Below are 23,497 nucleotides of genomic sequence, written 5' to 3'. Positions count from 1 at the left end.
TGTCATGACTTTTCCCATGTTTGAGACTTGACTTATCTCATGAGTTGAAATTCAACTCCTTGTGTCCATAGACACATTGTGTCCACTTTGTTAGGCATCTGGAGGCACTGAGTTGATAAAGACACAATTTCTATCCTCAAAGAATTTCGGTCACAGTAAAAATGAAAGATGCTTCTGTTAGGGAGAGGAGGACCTTCCTTATGAGGGCAGATGTGTAAGAGGAGTGGGCACATGGAGCTCAAGAGTGGACAGGTGCTTCATTTTATAATTGTGACTCGAAGACATCAGGCCAGCCCATCCCCAAAGCTCCCATCTGCTCCTGGCTGCTCCTATTGTCTGGAGAACACACACCACACTTTGTCACCCTCTCTAACCCTCGTTCTTTAGGCCTCAACTGAAAACAAACGTTTCCCTCAGAGCAGCCTCTCCTGATCCACCCCTGACATCAACTAGTGCACAGTGAGAGTCTCCAATTACACCTTCTTTCTCACCAGAAAAATGGACAGGTGCATTATAAAGAACTGGAAGCAAAAAATCAGAGTCTCGGAATTTCAGAACTGGAATGGACCTTAGCCTGCCTAGCCCCTTGCGAGACACAAGAAGAAAGCGAGGCTCAGACAGGGAAAGTAATTTATCAACACCACATTCAGATGCTTTGACTGCAAGAAATAGAATTTTCATTTTTATGGCTGAGTAATATTCCCTTAGATTCTGTCATACAAAGTGAAGTAAGTCAGAAAGAGAAAAACAAATATTGTGTATTATTGCATATATGTGGAATCTAGAAAAATACAGATGAACCTACTTGCAAAGCAAAAATATAGACACAGATGTAGAGAACAAATGTATGACCACCAAGGTGGGGGAGGGAAGTGTGGGGTGAACTGGAAGATTGGGACTGACATATACACACTACAAAAAAATAGATAACTAATGAGAACCTGCTGTAAAGCACAGGAGACTCTACTCAATGCTCTGTGGTGACCTAAATGGGAAGAAAATCCAAAAAAGAGGGGGCATATGTATACATACAGCTGATTCACTTCGCTATACAGCAGAAACTAACACAACATTGTGAAGCAACTGTACACCAATAAAAAGCCTTTAGAAAATAGAAATTTCAGCCCAAACTACCTTACACAAATAGAGAGCTTATTGGCGCCTGTAATTGAACAGTCCAGAGGTATACCAAGGTTTAGCTGAGACTTGATCTAGGACTCTAATGATGAGAATTGGGATTAATGTGCGGTCTCTTTCTGACTCTCGTATTATGGTATCAAAATGGGTCCTCAGACATCCCAGAAGTATATACTTCCTCACTGGACTCCGTCTCTCCAATAATCCAACTGGAGCTCCAGAAGTTGGTTTTATTGGCCCTGACTAACCTAGCTTGGTATGTGGTACATCTCAGAACTTATCATTGTGGCGCTGGAAAAGGAGATGGAGACTAACTTAAGGCAAGCAGAGCCTTACCCTAGAGCTGGTGGTAGGATCAGTCCTCGGGAACCTCGTAGCTGAAAAATTGTGGATGCCGTTGTGAAGAGGATAGGAGAATGGAAGTTATGGATGCAATCCACAGCTGACCACAACAGAGGGGTACTGGCAAAGTCCAGGCTAGCAGCCAGGTCTCCCAGCTCTGATTCAGTGGCTTGATCACATTATGGAAAAGCCAGCCAAGGTTTCATGGCACCAAGACATAGCCAGTGGAATTTAGCATTCAAATAATTTTATACTGATTCTGAAACGACAATGCTAAATTCACACCACTCCTCAGACAGAGAGAGAAACTCCTGGATCTGAGTCCAGAGAGAGATGGGATGCAAGAAGAGAGGCAATTTCTGAAAGGAGCTGCAGAACTAAATTAGGAATGAGAAGTAGAGAACTTGGGTAATAATTGTCCCACATGTGCGGCCAGTGGAATTGAATCGGCATATATAATTTAATCTACACAAAGTGAGACAGGTCTTCTGGAAAACTGCCCATGAGCAGATCATCAAGACCGTAATTGGCATATTAAATGAAAATAAAGTGAGACTAAAGGTGAAGCTTTTCCAACCTGAAATGCCCAGAACAATGCAAGGGACTGGCTGGTTGGAGGAGCAGGAAGAAGGATGGCAGGTGTGACTTTTTTCCGGGGAGCCGTGGTTCAGAGCTGGTCCTTCGAGGATCTTTGTGTATTGTATTAGAAGTGAAGCTTGCACAGAATACATTTTATTACCAATAATGTAGAATTTAAGATGTGCTTCCTTTTCCTTGGTTTAACCACAAACACACTGCATTTGCTAATCCTCTTGGGATTTTCAGAGTTCCATAACAATAACCCCTCCTGGCACAGAATACTGTCAACAAATAAGCAGGTGATGACTTACTTCCGGTGATAATTTCACCTTCATCACTGTTAAGTGTTCTCCTGGAGAAAAGGGCTGAAGAGTTACAGGACACTTCTACCTCATGAGGCCCCCCTTAGGGCACATACTCAATATGAAGGAATCTTCCAAAGCCTTGGCAAGGCTCTCCATAGTCTAATACTACGAGACTTTCCAATTCAATCCCTCAGTTCTCCTGTTTGGTCTCTATTGCAACAAATCTGGAGCTAAAAATTTTTCTATACAGTTTCCATTCTTGTTTGATGTGCTGCCTTATATAGACTGTATCTTTCACCTTCCCACACATGTATGAACTAAATGCAGATGATGGCCTCCAGTTTGTGACCTCTAGATTAAAATTCCACCTTTTTGTTGAAGCCTTCTTTGATTCTCAACAAGAGGAGGTGAACACTCCACAGACACCTTATCATTTTGCTAATGATGACCACTCATAACATGTCCTGCTTTGTATTGTATTATTGTGATTTGTGTATCCATCCTTTCCCTTTGATCTCTGTATTTCCAAGACAGAAATCATAGATGACTTATCTCTGTAATACCATGATGCCTAGATTAGATGGGTTTCTTGAAGAAAATTCTTAAAGAAATTTCTTGAAAATTTTCTGGGAGAAAATGTACACAGGCAAAAACTGTGTATGTTTTACTAACTGCAGCACCTCAAAAAACACAATCAGATTATCTCCTGAAAGCTTTGAGGGTAAGAAAATGGGGAAAGACCCTGAGTGTATTCTTTGAGAAGACTCCCTGAAACCTCCCTTTCATTGTTCCCACCCTGGGTCTTTCACAGTAGAGGCTATTTTTCATTCTCAGCTCAGAAGAACCTTCATATATTGAATTACTGTGACCCCAGGCAGTTACTAATCGATAAGATGATTTCAGGCCAGCATTCTTGGTGGCACTAATCATCTGTAAAAGTCATTGTGATGTGACATCCAGCTGGTAACATGCCCTGGAGTGGGTATTCCCAGGAAAGTTGTCTAGATTAGAAAAATAGACCCAGAAGACACTAGTCAGAGAAAGAGATTCTGGTGCTAGGCATCATCTTGGTTCTTATTTTGTTTCATTCCCTTGTGCTGCTGCTACCAACTTATGCCCAAGCTGCTGCTACCAACTTATGCCCAAGCTGCTGCTAGCCAAACTACCCAACCCTGTCCACAGTGATAGTGACACTCTCAGGAGTCAATGGCATACAGGAAAATCTGAAGACAAAATACTCGTAGCTTCAGGAAAAAACAATCAACAGGGCATGTGTGTCATTAAAAGTAAAATGGAATGCAGTGGAGTGTCAAGCACTAAAAATATGTCTGAGAGTTAAGATTCATGGTTTGAAGCTGGCTCCCTTAGTTGAAGAAACTTGAGAAAGTTATCTGACTTCTCTGAGCCTCGGTACACTCATCTGTAAAGTGATGGCAGCAATAATGTCTACCATACAGAGACATTTTGCAGTAGCTCAGCTGGTAAAGAATCTGCCTGCAATGCAGGAGACCCTGGTTCAATTCCTGGGTTGGTAAGATCCCCTGGAGGAGGGCATGACAACCCACTCCAGTATTCTTGCCTGGAGAATCCCATGGACAGAGGAGCCTGGTGGGCTATAGTCCATGGGGTTGCAACGAGTCGGACATGTCTGAGCGGCTACACACACGCACACATGCAAGGAAAGCTCCCAGCACACAATACCTGGCACATAGTAGCACTCAGAAAAATGTTACCTATTGTTTTATCAACTTTATCATCTTATTAGTAAAGTTTCTGGTGCTAAAATTCCCAGATTAACAGCTAAAGAGAGCCATAAGACAGGCTCTTGACCATCATCTTTCCTGGAGCTGAGACACACATATGATGTCCTTTTGCTGCAGGAATGCCTGTTTTCACACACTTTCGGAACAATGTTCCTCATCCTTTTGTCAATCCCAAACTAGTCCAAGAACCAGGGGTAGAACCACCAGTTGAAAAATATGGGGAGGAAGGTTTTCAACTCAGTAAGGCAGTAGAACTTTCTCACAGGACTATCTGAATATGAGACAGACTGCTTCTAGGGGAGTGAACCACCCATTACAGGTAAAGTTCAGCTGCATACATATTTGCTGGAAATACTCTGAAATAATTCAGGCATCACACACAGGAATTGAACTGGAAGACCTTTGAGAACTTGACTAACCCCAGGGTTCAGTGCCATCTCTTTTTTAATTCTTAGCTCATTACAGAAAAATAATATGATAACATTGAAAAGCATCCCAAACAATCATTTCAGCTGGGGACATGCTTTGGGAACAGCATTTTACAAAGCAAAAGATCTCAATACTGTTATCTTTGGCTAATAGAAAAGAATTCCTAGTATACACACTGACACCTATAAAAATCACACTTGAGGATTGAAAGAAAATTCTACTTAGTAAATTCTCATTTTAGAAAGCATTCACTTAATTGCTTAGCTATGTGACCTTGAGTTGAATAAAGTTCAGGAGTCAAATGTGGTCTAAAATGTGTCTGCCTTCTATCTTTTGCACACGTTCTGGCTTTGGAATGTGTCTTTTATCTTCTGGGAAAGATAAAATCGTTCATCCTAATCAGAGCACTTATTAGATGCTGTAGTTTAATAAAGAACTTGTCTGATCTTTGTCCAGGTTTTTGGCAGGAAGATTCTAAAAACCTTGAAATTTCTTGAGTGACAGGAGTGTCTTTGTTATGCTAATAAGGTGGCTAATGGTGGAGCTCAAATAGCTTCAGAATGGTGCTGGTCACCAGAAGGACCAACCAGGTGATTAAAGGGCAGTGACCTCTGGCCAGACCAACCACTAGAAAGAAGAGAAGGCACTGGGTTCAAGCACAAGGTCAAGGATTTAATCAAACATGCCGAAGTAATAAAACCACAATAAAGCCCTGGCCACCAAAGCTTGGCAGAGCTTCCTAGTTGGTAAACATGTTGATATGCCAGGACGGTGACACAGCCTGACTCCGCAGGAAGAGGGCATGGAAGTTCTGCATTCAAAACCCTCCCAGACCTCCCTACATGTATTCTTTTTAGTAAAATTATAATTGTAAGTATAGTGTTTTCCTGAGTTCTGGGAGTCATTCTAGCGAATTATCAAACCTGAGAGGGTCATGGGAGCTCCCAAATTTATAGCCAATTAATCAGAAGTGCAGCCTGGGAACACCCAAGCTGTAGCTGGTATCCAAAGTAAGCACTGTCTTCTGAAAGATATATTCCATGTGTTTAAGCTCCTTTAAAAACACAGGGTAGACCTAAAAATGTATCCACAGTTTATCAGTGGGTCATCCCAGGACAAGTGAAAAGTATAATATTCATCTGGGGAAAGGAGAGGAAGTGAGAGCTTATTTCTCTTTCAGAGATGTTACGAGGCAGATAGAGCCCAGTTGTTTTCTTAATACAAACAAGAAGAGAATGTACTGATATTAACACTGGAAAAATTGCTTGACTGTCAAGGAGATAAAAAAAGAATGGAATCAATAGAAACTGTGCCAAGAACACAATAGCAAGATTGCCTTTCTCTTGGTTATCAACTTTTTAGTGAAAGTGAAAGTCACTCGGTCATGTCCGGTTCTTTGTGACCCCAAGGACTGTAGCCGGCCAGGCTCCTCTGCCCTGTCAGTGGAATTCTGTCTTCTCCAGGGGATCTTCCTGACCCAGGGATGGAACTGGGGTCTCCTGCATTGCAGGCAGATTCTTTACCAGCTGAGCTACCAGGAAAGCCCATCAACTTTTGAGGAGTTTGGTAAAGTTCTAACATCAAGTTATCCAGTTTTTGCAGAAACATCATGTCAAAGAACTCTAAGTTGGCTTTTTACTTCTCTAAATTTAAATTAAAGTAATCTCTACCCTCTTAAATAATGCTGCATATCTGAGGTTTCATAAAATTTGAATCTAGGCATTAATCTGTTCAAAGTTACATAATAAAGCAACTGACTTAGTAGGTGCCTCTCCAGTTCTGTGATTCTTTAGTTTATGTTTAATTTTTAACCTTTTTTATAGTGATATATTTCACATATACAGAAAACTGCACTATTCAGGTTTTCTAATTCTTTTGTGTTTGTGTTCATTTTAGTGAGTTGCATTTTTCTAGAAATTTATTTATTCTTATGTTGTATTATTGGCATTAAATTGTTCATTAGATCCACATATTAACTTTTTTGTATCTATGGGATTTAATGCTCTCTTTCTTTCACATCTGGCATTGGTTACTTGTGCATTCTCTCATTTTTTTTTAATCAGCCTCCATAGGGGTATCAAATATTATTAATCTTAATGACTTAATCTCATTTAATTAACCCTTTTATTTCCTTTCTTCTACTTCCTTTGAGTTTGACTTTTTTTCCACTTCATGCATTTAGATATTTAGTTCATTGATATCAGTCTTCTTTTTTATAAGCATTTAAAGTTGAAGTAATCCCTCTAGGCACAGCTTTAACTATATACCATGAGCAAGTTTTGAATGTAGAATTTTAATTTTCAGTCAGTTCAAAACATTTTTCTCCAAATGTTACAGCATATTTTTTTCTCAATGCTTTTGGGCACCAACATTTTCTGATAATTAAATCAATACTTTAGTGAGAAACTTAACCACGGAGTAAGTACCGCAGGCCCTTGGCAAAACTGTGAAGTAAGGTAGATATATCTGTAGACTTTTCACCTTTTCTGTTTTTTTTTTTTTTTTTCATTTTTGTCTTTTTTTGTGATGAGAACTCTTAGGATTTACTCTCTGAACAATTTTCCTATATGTCCTACAGCACTGGTAACTATAGTTATCATCCGGTACATTATATCCCTAGAACTTATTTGTCTTGTAACTCTAAGTTTTTACCTTTGACCTCCTTCCTCCAATTACCCCTCCCCCCACTTCTTGCCTATGATAACCACAAATCTCTTTTTTTTTTTTAATTTTATTTTTAAACTTTACATAATTGTATTAGTTTTGCCAAATATCAAAATGAATCCACCACAGGTATACCTGTGTTCCCCATCCTGAACCCTCCTCCCTCCTCCCTCCCCATACCATCCCTCTGGGTCGTCCCAGTGCACTAGCCCCAAGCATCCAGTATCGTGCATTGAACCTAGACTGGCATCTCGTTTCATACATGATATTTTACATGTTTCAATGCCATTCTCCCAAATCTTCCCACCCTATATATGGAATTTAGAAAGATGCTAACAATAACCCTGTGTACGAGACAGCAAAAGAGACACTGATGTATAGAACAAATCTCTTTTTTTAATGAGCAAAACATTTCTAATTTCAACTGAGATATCTCCTTTAACCCACAGTCAATAAACCCATGGGTAAAATAGAAGTGTATATCTTAATTTTTACGTATATAAGTTACATTTTTGTAATTGATTTCCAGCTTAAGTACATTAATTCTGAAAACATACTCTGAATTACTTAAATCCTTTAAACTTTATTGAGACTTGCTTGAAGACCTATTAATGCAAGAGATTTATTGTAAATAGTGAATGAGTACAAATGTTTCCTGTGTGGTTTAAAACTATAAGTATCCTGTAATTATGGAGTACTGTACTTTGATTTTAATTTAAAAAGAATTAATCAAATATCTTATATTCTTATGATAATTTGCCTGTTTTTCCAAGCACTCACAGAAGGAAAAATGTTAAAACTTACCCACTATGATTTTAGATTTCTTGTTCTAGCTCTGTAATTTTTCCCTTATACATTTTGAGGCTGTGTTTTTGATTGCATATAAATTTAGAACTGTGATTTTTTTTAGTGATCCAAAAATCTTATCATTTTGAGTTATATCTTTAGTTGGGTTTTTTACTATCTAATCGTATACTTTTTTGACTGGGCTAACCTAGAGTTCATAGTAAACATACACTTGAAGTGAAGTGAAGTGAAAATCACTCAGCCGTACCTGACTCTTTGTGATCCCATGGACTGTAACCTGCCAGGCTCCTCCGTATGGAATTTTCCAGGTCAGAATACTGGAGTGGGTAGCTGTTCCCTTCTCCAAGAGATCTGCCCAACCCAGGGATCAAACCCATGTCTCATGTGTTGCAGGCAAATTTTATACCAGCTGAGTCACCAGGGAAGCCCAAGAATACTGGAGTAGGTAGCCTATCCCTTCTCCAGGTCATCTTCCCAACCCAAGAATCAAATCAGGGTCTCCTGCATTGCAGGCGGATTCTTTACCAACTGAGCTACCAGGGTTTAATGCTTATTATTCATGGATTTCATAGTTGTGAATTTGCCTATTCACTAAAATTCATTTGTAACCACAATACTTGGGGCACCTTCACAGCTATTCACAGACATGCACAGAATGATGAAAATTTTGATTCATCCAATATGTATATTCCTGACTCCATTAGAATAAGGTGATGCTCTCCCTTCTTATTTCAGTTTCATGGTGTAACCAAATGTCCTTTTCATGGTCTATTTAATGACACATTTTTCACATTTTATACTTTTTTGGTGAATTCAATGTCTCAAATGGTCCCCAATTATAGTCTTGAAATGCTATCTACTATTTCTAAGTTAAAAGGGCTGTGGTGTGCTTTACAGGAAAAATATATATGTGTGTGTATTCAGAAATGAATTATAATGCTGTCAGTTGTGAGTTCAATATCACTGAATCAACCATATAGATTAAATAGCATATCTTTAAATAAGAAACACACATCAAAACAAAGTTATCTATTGATCAGTTGATGTAAGTTTTGGCCAGAATCTTGCAGAAACCTAATCCTGTATTTACCCTAAGAACAATGATTCAGTATTTGGTAATTCAGTATTCATGGAGAGTTTATCCAACACAACTACTATGAATAACAATAACCTACTGTGTTTAACTTTTCACAGGCTACTTGGAATTACTATTTATCACTTCAGTTGGAATCCAGAAACTTTGCCATCATATAGGTACTTTACCTTCCCTCCTTTATCCTATAATTTTCATGAGCAGCATCTCTACATACACTGAAAATCCTACTAGACAATGTTACTGTTTTTCTTTTCAGTCATGCACATCTCATATCAAAAATTTACAGGGGAAATCCAGTTTATTACATTTGTCCATATATTTACCATGTCTGTTGCTCTTCCTTCTATCTTGAATTTCGAATTACTTTGGTATCATTTCTCTTCCACCTGTGAAATTTATTTTAGCACTTACTTTAGTGCAAGTATATTGGCAACTAATTATTTTAATTTTCCTCCAACTGAGAATGTCCCTTTTTCATCTTTATTCCAAAAAATTATTAATATCATTTTTGCTAGACCTAGAACTCTGGGCCTTTGAGCACCTTAAAAATGTTATTCCATTGCCTTCTGGCCTCCATGGCTTCTGAACAGAAATATGTAGTCATTCACTTTATTGCTCCTTTACAAGTGATGTCCATTTTTCTGATTGGTTCACTATTTTTCTTCATCTTGGTTTTTAGCACTCTGATTATGATGTGTCTATGTCTGTATTTCTCTGAGTTTATCAGGTTTGACATTTGTGGAGGTTCTTGAGTTTGTAACTTTACATCTTATATCAAATTTAGGAAGCTGTCCATCATTATTTCTTCAGACACATTTTTTCTCACACTATTCTCTCTTTCAGAAACTCCAGTGACACAGTGTTAGACCTTTTGATATGTCTTACAAGGTAATTTTATTTCACAATCTTCCCCCCTCCATTTCTCAGTTTGGATGTTTTCTATTCACCTGTCTTCAAGCATACTGGCCATTTCCTCTAGTCATCTCTACCTGGTATTGAAGATGCTAAGTAAACATTTTATTTCAGTTATCATGCTTTTCATTCTAAAACTTCCACTTTGGTTCTTTTCTTAGTATCTATTTCTTTGTTGAAACTTTTCATTTGTTTCAAGGAGTATTCACCCTTACTTCTTGAAGAAAGGTTTCTCTAATAATTTCAGCATCTGGATCATCTTGAAGAAAATGCTTGCTAATTTTCTTCCTCCTTGTATGTTGTTTTAATTTTTCTGCTACTTTGTATGTTAACTAATTTTAGATTGTATCTTGAACATTTTGAATGTTATATCAAGAGACTCTCCCTCCTGTTTAAATCATAGAGAGTATTTATTCATTTGTTTGCTTATTTGTTAGCTTATTATTCCTTGACAGACAGTAGACCCAATTAGGACCAGTTCACAAATTTTGACCTATCATCTTTTTCACCATAGTAAAAAATGTTTATCAGTTTTCATAGTCAATAGCCAAATAAAAAAAAAAGAGATAGTTACAATTGCAAGCCAAATGGAAAAATGATTAACCTAACAATATAAAATAATTACATACAATTTGGGGGGTTAAGTAGAGACAGACAGTTCACTAAGTTGTGTCCGATTCTTGCAACCCCATGGACTGTAACCTGCCAAGCTCTTCTGTCCATGGGATCTCCCAGGCAAGAATACTGGAGTGGGTTGCCATTTCCTTCTCCAGGGGATCTTCCCGACCCAGGGATCGAACCCAGGTCTCCAGCATTGCAGGCAGATTCTTTACTGACTGGGGTAGGGGGTGAGGGGGTATAAGAACAAGAAAGCAAATAGAACAGGGTGGACGAAGAGTGGAATGATTAAGATTAATGGGGGTCTAACTGGATCCATTCTGCCATGGCTCCCTGGCCCTCACAGGCTCTCAGCAGTCACATGAGATTTTAGGAATGCACCACACAGAATTGATTAGTGAAAGGGTATACCACATAAAACTGATTTGTTAAATATCACCCCTCCCTTACCCTCTGCCTCCAACATATTCCCTAGAGTACTACAGGCAGGGAAGACCTAAACTATTGGGAGGAATCCCTAACACTTTTCCAGAGTAGAATTTGGCTAAGTCCAAAAAGGGTCCCTCTTGTAAGGGTTTTGGGAAACTAGACACTGCAATTTTATTAGTATCGGTGATGTTTGTTTGGAGCAAATTCAGCTCCAGGAGCTGCACAGTTGAATGCAGGAGGAGTTCCACCAATTTCCCCAATTCCTTACATTGTAGCAGCTTGCCCAAAGCCTTCAGTTGTTGGTGGGGTCAATCCCAAGGTTCCATCTGGCATCATAGTGACTGGTCCTGGAGGAGCTGGGGTACCAGCTGGCACAAGAGCAGGGAGCACGGCGCCTCTGTTGTTTATGCCCACAGCACCTCCCATAGCCATCTGACCCATCTGTATCTCTTGCTCTCTCGCGTCAGGGAAGGTTCCCTTGATCCTTCCTGCTGTCGTCGCATCATTTCTTCTTGTTGCCGCCGCATCTCTTCCTCACGGCGCCTGCGCTCCTCCTCCTGCCTGAGCTCCTTCTCCTGCCTGCGCTCCTCCTCCTGCCTGAGCTCCTCCTCCTGCCTGCGCTCCTCCTCCTGCCTGAGCTCCTCCTCCTGCCTGCGCTTCTCCTCCTGCCTGCGCTCCAGCTGCTTTCGTTTTTGCACTTCTTGATTGTGCAGCTCTTCCATCCTCCGAAGTTCTTCTTGACGCCTCATCAAATCCTGCCTCATTAGAATGACCTGGTGCTCATGGCGAGCAGCCTCCATCTCCATCTCCAGCTTCTCACGAGCTTCCTTGATGTTTCGGTCCACTTGGTCCTGCTGCTGCTTTTCCATCTCAATAAGTGCCTTCCAGTGCATGGCATACTCATACTCAAAGGAGCCAGGCTGTGCAAATCTGAGTGGCTGTTCTCGCTCTTAGTGAAATTGCTGATTCTTTATAACCAGCTTCTCTGGGAGTTCCTCTTCATCATCTAACTGGTCCATGGGCTCCACAGTCACAGGTCGAGGAAATGTGGTTAGCAGGAAGGAGCCTTCACTGCATCTGTCCAGAGCTTTCCGAGCAGCTGGCTTCCCTGAGAATTCAACAATGCCTTTTCCTGAGGGCCTGCCTCGATCATCCACAATGATCGGAATAGGTGATGTTGTAAATGAAAGTGCATATATACACGTTTTCATCTACCCAGCCAGTCAATGTCTTTTGGTTGGTGCATTTAATCCATTTATATTTAAAGTAATTATCAATATGTATGATCCTATTACCATTTTCTTATTTGTTTCGGGTTCATTTTTGTCGGTCTTTTCCTTCTTTTGTGTTTCCTGTCTAGAGAAGTTTCTTTAGCGTTTGTTATAATGTTGGTTTGGTGGTGCTGAATTCTCTTAACTTTTGCTTGTCTGGAAAGCTTTTGATTTCTTCATTAAATCTAAATGCGAATCTTTCTGGGTAGTGTATTCTTGCTTGTAGGTTCTTTGGTTTAATCACTTTAAATATACCATGCCATTCCCTTCTGGCTTGTAAAGTTTCTGTTCAGAAATCCGCTGGCAACCTTATGGGAGTTCCCTTGTATGTTATTTGTCATCTTTCCTTTGCTACTTTTAATATTTTATCTTTGTCTTTAATTTTGTCAGTTTGATTACTATGTGTCTCAGTGTGTTCCTCCTTGGGTTTTTCCTGCCAGGGATTCTCTGCGCTTCCTGGACTTGGTTGACTATTTCCCATCCCATGTTAGGGAAATTTTCAGCAATTATCCCTTCAAATATTTTCTTGGGTCCTTCCTCTCTCTTTCTTCTGGGACCCTCTAATATGAATGTTGGTGTGATTGACGTTGTCCCAGTGGTCTCTTAGGCTGTCTTCTTCTTCTTCTTTTTTTTTCATTCTTTTTTCCTATTACCAATCTGGGAAGCCTTCACGACAGTAGGAGTACGTCTTTGGTATAGTTGTTCTCCAGCTTGTGCGTCCCCCACTTGGTGGATACGGGACTTGATTTTAGCGTGATTGCACCCCTCCTACCACCTCATTGCAGCTTCTGCTTTGTCTTTGGGTGTGGGGTATCTTTTTTTGGTCAGCCCCAGCGTCTTCCTGTTGATGGCTGTTCAACAGCTAGTTGTGACTTCAGTGCTCTTGCAGCAGGATATGAGCACACATCCTTCTACTTTGCCATCTTGAAACAATCTCTCTTGACCTACCTTTTGTGGTCTGTGGTTTCAATATCTGTTCTGTTTACAAACTTTTTGCAGTGTTATTCAGATATATTCTATGTGAGTGTCACCCAGGGGCCATTTGGGGACCTGGGTGGTCAACTACCCTCAAAGTTCAGTTCTCAAAGTAGTGGGTTTGCTATTAGAATTAGATCCACACGTGTGCAGCCTAGAGACTGAGCCCATATGTTCAGTCACAGCAATTTCACGGGATCCCTTCCTCAATCTTCCTCCTTTCCACTGTTTTCACACTCTCTGCCAGGACTCCCTTTCCTGCCCTTTGGCTGGAAACCCAGGGCTTTCATCTCTCTGTGAGATGTGCTGTGCACTTCTCACAATAGGGTCCACCTCAAGGGCCAAATAGCTTGAGAACAAAGAGAGAAAAAGCAGTGGGGAATACCCCCGCTTTTCAGACAACAGTTATGTTTAGAAAGAAGGACTCATCTTCCTCAGAATCTTAGATGTCTGCCTGGTCACTGCTGCTACCATCACCCCCTGACAGATTTCACTTTCAAAACTAAGGAGAGAAGGAAAAAAATATAGGAAATTTTCCCCATTCTCTGACTAATAGGGGCTCCTCTTCCTAATCCTCTGTCAAGAAAAGAAGGGTTTCTCTTGGAGCTCTTTTTTTCTTTCTGTTCAGTGAGCATTTCCAGAATTCTAATGCCTTTGAACTAACACAGAATATGATAGAATGGCAGGAAAATCACCAATATATCAACCATACATCAAGTTCAAGTTTTTTCCCCAATCAGCCTGATACCATTTACTTTTCAGAGTCTTCAGAGAGCTGCTCCATCTATTCTGTTCAGGGCTTTTAGTTATATTCAGTGGGAGAAGCAGGATGGAATGTGTTTACTTCCTCTTAATTGAAACTTGGAATGTTTTTGTATATTTCTAAATCCTATATAGATTATGTCAGACTATTTCATTCACTTAGCTTACTATTCCATTTAATTTATACTATCATGCAGGTCTTATTTATACATGTTATTACCTGCTGTACTTACTAACCTACAACTGATCAATATTTAGTTTCTAAATTTTTACTGCTATAAAAATGTTGTAGTGAATACCCTTGTACATATTTCCTCATGTCTGTGTGTGAGAGTTTTTTTTAGAATATATGCTTAGAAGTGTCATTATAGAAAAAAAATTATATCTTATACATTAGGAAATACTCTCTAAAGTAGTTCTGTCAGTTAACACTCCTTCATTCCTTCCCCACATCCTTGTAAGTAAATAGTGTTATTAGATTTGTAAAATATTTTCCATTCTGATGGATGTGAAATGATGTCTTATGATTGTTTTATTTTGCATTTCTCTTGTAAATTATTTTCTGACTGCAAAAGCACATATGTACTATAAAAGTAACATATGCTAATATAAAAAAATAGGAGAGACATAGAAGACACTTTATATAATATATCAGACTATTATAACTGATTATTTCACAGTGCTCAAAAGACATTTAGCCTTAGTGCAATATTTCAATTTTTTACATAAAAATATATTCATGTGTTTCTTATAATTAAGAATTAAATTTTAAAAAGTATGGTTCTTATTGGAATATTTATTTCCATATTATATGTTAGTATGTTTTATGTTTATGTTATATGTTATTACATAGATATGAGTAGACTACATTTGAAATTTAAAATCTTGATTGTTTCTTACTAATCATGTCATAGTGATTTTTTCATTAAAAAATCCCTCTGTAAACATCTCTAATGGTTGCACAAAGGCCCATTCATATAAGTATGTTTATAATTTACTAAATCATTCACCCCTTATGGGAGTTCAGTTCAGTTCATTTCAGTTCAGTCACTCAGTCGTGTCCGACTCTTTGTGACCCCATGAATTGCAGCACACCAGGCCTCCCTCTCCATCACCAACTCCCAGAGTTCACTCAAACTCACGTCCATCGAGTCAGTGATGCCATCCAGCCATCTCATCCTCTGTCGTCCCCTTCTCCTCTTGCCCCCAATCCCTCCCAGCATCAGAGTCTTTTCCAATGAGTCAACTCTTCGCATGAGGTAGCCAAAGTACTGGAGTTTCAGCTTTAGCATCATTCCTTCCAAAGAAATCCCAGGGCTGATCTCCTTCAGAATGCACTGGTTGGATCTCCTTGCAGTCCAAGGGACTCTGAAGAGTCTTCTCCAACACCACACTTCAAAAGCATCAATTCTTCAGCGCTCAGCCTTCTTTACAGTCCAACTCTCACATCCATACATGACCACAGGAAAAACCATAGCCTTGACTAGACGAACCTTTGTTGGCAAAGTAATGTCTCTGCTTTTGAATATGCTATCTAGGTTGGTCATAACTTTCCTTCCAAGGAGTAAGCGTCTTTTAATTTCATGGCTGCAATCACCATCTGCAGTGATTTTGGAGCCCCCAAAAATAAAGTCTGACACTGTTTCCACAGTTTCCCCATCCACTTCCCATGAACTGACGAGACCAGATGCCATGAACTTAGTATTCTGAATGTTGAGCTTTAAGCCAACTTTTTCACTCTCCTCTTTCACTTTCATCGAGTTAGTTTCAGTTTTTCCTTTGAAGGAAAAATAACATGTCAAGGGACATATTTGTCAACTAGCAATACACCAAAGCATTTTACAAATATAGGGAAATTTTGTGTTGTAACTTCTTTTTTTAATATTTTTTTCTAATTTCTTGTTTATGTTTTTCAGAGAGAAATTTCATAAAACAGCCCTTTAATTTGTCTAAAATATAGTTTCATTATAGAGAAAGAGTGTGTGTGTGTGTGTGTACGAGAAAGACAGAGACAGAGGCCACGAGGAGGACAACCTTCTCTACCCCAGCCATTTGTAGGCAAGACAACACAAGTCATTGGCTGCAGTACCTGCATTTAGTCCACTCACTCCATCCTGCAAGAATGTGGAGGAAACTGAAGCTCCAATCTTGCCCAGAAAAATTAATCCATGTCTAAAAAACACAGCATACGCAGCCCATTTTACAATGAGACATTTTAGATCCTTGAGAAATGCTGTTAGTAAAATACTGAACTCGAAATATCATTTTATATTGTATATGTAAAAAAAAAAAAAGCACTAGCTTTTTGCTCCCAGGAAATACATTTTTTGAAACTTTCAAGTCATATGAAAATCTAACACACAACATGTAGTCACAGAAAACAATTCATAATTCTAAAAGCTAGTGTTAAAATTGAACATAGACCCACTTTGCAAAGATAAAAATAATTTGTAAGTTCACTAATGAGAATCCCATTTACAATATTACTTCCAGTTTTTCTATATACATATCTTAAAGTTATTGAGATAATAGTATGTAGATAATTTTTATCTTGCCTTTTTACTTAACTTTTAATGTGAGTATTTTACCTGCTATTCATCACTCCCCATAGCATTATTTTTAATAGCTGCATGATATACTATAATTTACTACTTGCCTTTAGTTAGCTGGAGAGTTCCTCTGAGGCAGGCACTCATTATTATCCCCACTTTACAGATAAGATTGTTGCCCAAGGCCTGGTATTCCATTTCAGAGATGAAAACAATGATCTTTATTGCTGACTGGAATTTCCATAGAAAATGAGAGTCCCAATAATCAGTGTTTTTAAACCTCAGTTACTTTGTTTTAGCTGAGCTGATGTCCATTTCCATGAAGTAGAAATGATAACAGCAGTGGAGTGAGAATTGGCTTTGGTGAGCATCAGAAACAATTGCTGCCTAAAATCAAAATTGTCCCTTCCTAAACCGCACCTGCCCAGCTCAAGGCAAAAGATACGCAGCTGGAGCTTGTAGGTTATTGACTTTGGGAAGAAAAACAAAGGCCCTGCCAGATCTGACATCCAACCCCTCAGCTAAGCTTTGCCAGTCTAAATAATTCAGGCAAAATTAGATTTTTATTTTTACCCAAACTTTGCAAAAGAGCTACCTTGTAGTCTTCAATATTTTCAAGATAATTGCCAAACAGTCTACTTCATTTATTTGGAAAAGGCTTAATTTTATCAAAATGTGATTATTGTTAAGTGACCATTTGCTCTACGCACAGAAATAGAGAGTAAGAAAGCTGGAACTTGGTCTCACTCCTTAAGAAATTATCACACATAACTTTAGGCACTAATATTTTAACATTTTACTCTGGAAAATGTAAAGCATCTACTAAACTATACAGAATAATGTGTGGGTCAGCAAATTGTGTTCCATAGGCCAAATTTGGCCTGCCACACGTTTTTGCCAAGTTTTATTGAAACACAGCAATGTTCATTCATGTACATATTGTCTATGGCTCCCTTCGCACTGCAAAGGAAGAGTTGGGTGGTTGCAACAGAGACCATATGGCCTGAAAACCTAAATTACCGGCTGTCTGGCCCTTTAAAAATTGTCCTGACCTTTGATCTAGTGAACCCCCATAGATCCATCACTAAACTTCAGCAGTTATCAGTTCATGAGAGGTATTCGCTAACAGGTGAGCTTTATTGTGTCAAGTCTCCATTTGTGCTTCTTACAAGGTATTCAATAATTTATACCACATAAATATCACCAGCTAAAAACAGTTGCAACCAGAGGCATAACCACTACATCAAGCAAATGTTTAGATAGCAGCCCGGGATTGCTATCATTTCTTCTTCCCTGTTTGACTGTGTCACTCTGGACTTGGTATGGAGAGAAAGTGAGAGCAACAGAGGTCAAAGCTGAGAAGGCACACAGGGTGCTTCAGAAAGGCATGCAAGCGGTGCAGAAGTGAAGTAAGAATAGAATCCAATGAGGAAATCTCCAGTACCCTCTCTCCCTCACCTCAAGCCCAGAAGCCTGCCCAGCACACACTGCCGGACCTGATTTCAAGAATTTCTTGAAATTCCAAGTATGGAAACTTGGTTTAGACTATGGTGTGTGGAGAAAGAACACAGAGCCCGTAGCCAAGTGCTGGGCTCTGCCGCTAGCTTATTGCAGTGTCGGAGTGTCTTACACCAGTCTCGGGCAGATACGTCCATGGTAGACGCAGTTTGCTCAGAAATCAAAGAGCATCATCCCTGCCTTTCACCACCCCAGCTCTCAAAATTCTAAAGATCAGATTGGGGGCACATACATAAATGTACTTTGCAGAGCACCATAGTTCACCTACACGGTGGATATGAGGAATAACTTGTAGAAACCATCCAAATGACACTCAAGAACTGAGTGAAATGAACAGAAGAGACAACAGAGGGGGACGTCCTTCCTTTGTTTTCCCCTTATCTTTTCACTTTTTTCGATGTGCTTTCAGATGTATGCATTTATTGTCTCTTCAGAACCTGCCTTTAAGGTATATAGGCAATTTATCTAAACACACATCTCCTAGATGAGAAATATGAGGCACTGGGAAGTAGACACATTCCTCGGGGCCACACGGAGATGGCAGTGCTCACAGCGCACGTGCTCAGAGCTAACCAGCGGGACTCAGATTTCCAATTCTAACAATTTCCATCTCTGTCTCCTTGAACAAATTTCTTAACCCCTTTTTACCTCTTATTCCTCCTTTGTAAAACAGGAGTAATACTTAATGAGTACTTCAGATTTCTTTTTCCCCTAATGTGTATCCTGGGAAGAAAAAAGCTCAACACAATTTTTGCTTACTTGTTTGGAGCTTTTTCTAGGAGAGGTATGCAAGAGTGGGAGAAAAGCAGAGTTCTGTCCTCACTCTGGGTGAGTGAGTCAGCAAAGAATCTCACTGTGAATGGCAGAAAAGAATAAATATTCGGCATTTAAGAGATGCTCTGGTTCTACTCTCAGACACAAATTCCAAAACAGCAGCTCTAAAAGATAACACTACTTAGGCTATTAGCTTTGACTTTTGGAAACTTAATCTTCAACCCAAACTTAAGCTAGATGACTTTTAGATTGCCCAAGTAAGGTGATATCTCCACCTAAAAGTTACTAAGGTGTTAGGAATTCAAAGATATCCATGCCCACAGGCCGCTGATCACTGCACCTCCCCAGGCATGCTACCCTCCTTTTGGGAAGCAGAAATTCTACAGGTTCTACCATGACGACACCCAATGCCAGCAGAGGCAGGCAGACACGCCACAGCTGTGACACAAAATGAGCAGGGCTGCAGCCTGGCGCATAAATGGCTAAGCACACAAACCATCAATATCATTCCCATCAACCTTTACGGAGTCACGCCTCTGCATTCTGTTTGCTGTGGTGAGATTTTCTCCTCTTCAGCCTATTATCCTAGCGTTCATCTGTCCTGTCAACACATCATAAATTGTTTATAATGCATCGCTCCAGCACAGCACTGAAGTAATGAGAATAAATAGATCCTGATAGACATATTGCAACCCACCAAGATTGAACTGTTAAACAGCTCATGAATATTTAGGATGTGTTGACGTGTTTCTCACCTCATAAGGTGTCTGGGAAATTTTGCCACATATGAGCATCTGATGTTTGGGGAACCATGGTAAATGAATGAATAGACTGAGGTGGAAATAGATGTGTTGTAAGCTCTGTCACTAACTGGAAAAACTGGCTGTGAGGTTTTTTAAGCAAGTCCCTTACCATCTGTAAGAACTTGTAAGTTCTCTCTGAGGTCTGAAATTCTGATTCTAGGGGAAAGAGGGCCCTCTCGTATGTCACTTCAGTCCTCCCAGCCTCATCTGACTCAGGGCTGCTTGTTCCAGCCTTGGCCAGCACTGCAGTGACCAGCTCAGATTAACTCAGCATTAGCCTCACACGAATACAACCTGAGAGTGCCTGCTTTGGGGCAGGACCTCTATCCTCTTGCCCTGGGACTTCTCCCATTTGACACTGAAGTATGAATGTCCATGCTGCACAGTCTGAAAGGATGAGGTTGTTTAAGCCCTGTAGGTCAAGTGTTTGACCAATGGGAGATGGAGTCTGGCAGAAACTCTTCTCCCTTCTTGAACCAAATGGACTCTTCTAAGAAGCGTGTTTTTATTTGGCCTTGCAGAAGATGACCCCACTCTCTAGAGGGGTTGGTTACACTTACTGAGTGGCGGCCAGCTAACCAAGGCACCCCGACATTGGCCTTCCCCCCATGGCTCACTTTCCTGTCACTCACTCCTGCTCCCTAGAATTTTATTCCCTAATAAAGAAATAGCACATGAGCTTTGCCTCAGGCCTTGCTTTTTTGGGGAAACTAAGCTAAGACATTGGGAATATTTTTAGGCAATGTGCAATTTATAGTCCAGTAGAAACACCCAAGTTCTACACTTGATTTGTGACTGTATTTAGAAAGCAGAGTATCTATCTCTGGCCAATTATTTTTGCCTATCTTCCTTTATATCCACCTACCTAGAGAAAGAAATAAAATTTTCTTCAGAAATTATCTTTAAGTGAGGCAAGAAAACAATAAGACATAAACCTTCCCATCACTGAAACTTCTGAGTGGGAGAAAGCAGCCAACATTCTTTTTATTCATGACTGCCTTGCTTAACTTGAACCCAACAAGACAACTCCTACAACTGGCTCCCTGAGACTTTACTTGCCTTTACCATCACAGTTCCCTGCCCCAGTATCTAGAGTTTTGATATTGGATTTGTCCTGAAAATAATTCTTCCTAAAATCTTTATGCATTTCTATGTGGCCTCACTAGGGTCCTGGTCACAAAAAATAAATAAATAAATAAAATACAAGTTCCAAGAACAGAAAACTGAATTCTAAGATTCTATACAAAATGATCCATGTCTATATATATATCAGGTTATTCTCTTGAGCCCTGAGGACAGTCTCCAAGTTTGCAGTCACATGTGGGTACTTTCGTGTTATTGTCAACTGACCTGCTTTCTGCCTTCTCCTGTCTTCTGTCTTCTTCTGTTATAAACCTGCATTATAAAACCTTCTGTCTTCTTCTGTTATAACTCCCATCTTCTGTTATAAACCTTCATTTCCTGCACAGGTGTGGGTATAGGACCTTAACCTCCCCCTTAGGTTAATACCTTAATTTACCCCTTTTAGTAACTTACCTCTTAGTACCTTAACCTACCCCTCAAGCCAGGAATTTCTCCGGGGATCTGGTCCAAAACAGGTTGAGTAGACGCTTTGGCTGTTTTGTTTTTGGTTTTTTCCTTAACAGAACTTACAAGGAAGATTCCTTTGCCCTGGATAGAAGCTTCAGAGATGTGATCCCAGAGTTTCTAGTAGTGTTGAATGCTGCTAAATAAAGAAACGTTTTCTGGCATAGAAAAGAATGAAGCCAAGATAGAATAAACAAAGAGATGCACAGAGGGAGACAAAGTCTTAGAGTCAAGTCCCCAGGTCCAGTTTCTGAGTTTCAGATTCTCCTGCAGCTCATTTTTATTCTCTGAGATGCCCCAGTATCTTGTTGCTAAATCCCCTTCTTTGCTTAAACTGTCTGCAACGGGGTTTCTGTCACTTGCAATCAAAAGAATCTCAGCCAACATTGATGTATATAAAAACCAAAGCCCTTACTCTATTTTAATATGCCTGGCTATTCTCTTTGCCTTTGTACAAAGGAATGAACTTGGCATGGACCTTCCAGCTACCTGTGCACTAGTTTAAACTGGATTTATGAATTATTTTTAGACCTTGATCCATTACTCCTTTTTTTTCCATGCCACAGAGAGGTTTTATGTGGATACCTGCACAAACCAGAATAAGAAGCCATAGATTTAGATGACAGAGAAAAGTTAACCAAGCCAGTTTGTTCTGCCATGCTAATGTTACATTTCATTCATGCACATGTACAGCAGATGGAAGAAAAACCCAGAGTGTTTAAATTTTATTTTGTCTAATTCAGACACATTGTAAAGTAGGTAGAAAATCCAGGCTTATTCTTTGGATGGAGGATTTTCACTATGGACTTTCATGATCATTTATTTTCATATCTTTCAGAGGCACAGATAGCTGAGTAATTATGCAGCATGGAATACCTAATTGCATTCAATAATTGCATGGAGAGCTGCAGTGCAGAAAATGAAGAGTTACCAAAATAACACGTTGCTTCTGACAAAACGAGAGGAAAGTATAGGTCTGAAAAATATAGCTCCAGCACAAACAGCTGCCTGCCATGAGGCCCATGCCCTTCCTGCTCATCTGGGCAGCTCTGCCACCCATGTGCATGGATGTGAAACCACCCCAGACACTCTGAGCACTGACTCTTGCAGCTAGCATGTCTTTCTCTGAGATGTATTATTTGAATTCTTCTCATACTTGAAAAAGGCTGCATTTAAAAAATCGATTTTCAAGCATCTGTCACTCTAGCTTCTGAAACGTTTTCTTTGAAGATATAAGCACTTCAGTACAGTGCCTCACAGCTACAAAACCGGATGTCTTAGTTATCCAGCTCTGGCAGGCCTGCCAACATGCATTCAGAATCCCTGAAAGCCAAAGTGTTAGTCACTTAGTCTTGTCCCACTCTTTGCAACCCTGTGGACTGTAGCCCACCAGGCGCTTCTGTACATGGAATTTTCCAGGCAAGAATACTGGAGTGAGTAGCTATTCCCTTCTCCAGAGGATCTTCCAGACACGTGTCTCCTGTGTTCCAGGCAGATTCTTTATGGTCTGAGCCACCAGGGAAGCCCCTGGACCCTAGATGAGTCCATTTACTCCAATAAGCAACAGGAAATCAAAATCTTCTGCATTTGTATTGCATTGTCTTTTCAAAGACCTTCCATTTTAAACTTGACTTCTTCCCTATTAAGTTTATAAGACAGGGATGACTGTCATCATTTGATGGAAAAGAAACCTCAGGACCATGAAAAGGTCCAGAATTAGCTAGGACTTATCCTAACTCTAATTTCCTTGAAGAGATCTCTAGTCTTTCCCATTCTGTTGTTTTCATCTATTTCTTTGCATTGATCACTGAGGAAGGCTTTCTTATCTCTCCTTGCTATTCTTTGGAACTCTGTATTCAGATGCTTATATCTTTCCTTTTCTCCTCTGCTTTCCGCTTCTCTTCTTTTCACAGCTATTTGTAAGGCTTCCTCAGACAGCCATTTTGCTTTTTGCATTTCTTTTCCATGGGGATGGTCTTGAACCCTGTCTCCTATACAATGTCACGAACCTCCATCCATAGTTCATCAGGCACTCTGTCTATCAGATCTAGTCCCTTAAATCTATTTCTCACTCCCACTGTATAATCATAAGGGATTTGATTTAGGTCATACCTGAATGGGCTAGATCTTCAGTTTATCTGAATTTGGCAATAAGGAGTTCGTGATCTGAGCCACAG

General features: G+C 39.8%; 1 pseudogene; it reads right to left on the bottom strand.

Moving 5' to 3' along the window:
• Positions 1 to 11,470: 11,470 nt before the first annotated feature.
• On the bottom strand, positions 11,471 to 12,307 carry LOC133229842 (non-POU domain-containing octamer-binding protein-like; annotated as a pseudogene).
• Positions 12,308 to 23,497: the final 11,190 nt, after the last annotated feature.

This window comes from Bos javanicus, chromosome 18 (genome assembly GCF_032452875.1).
Source record: "Bos javanicus breed banteng chromosome 18, ARS-OSU_banteng_1.0, whole genome shotgun sequence".
In the NCBI taxonomy this organism is placed as follows: Eukaryota; Metazoa; Chordata; class Mammalia; order Artiodactyla; family Bovidae; genus Bos; species Bos javanicus.
This window is presented reverse-complemented; position numbering and strand designations above follow the sequence as displayed.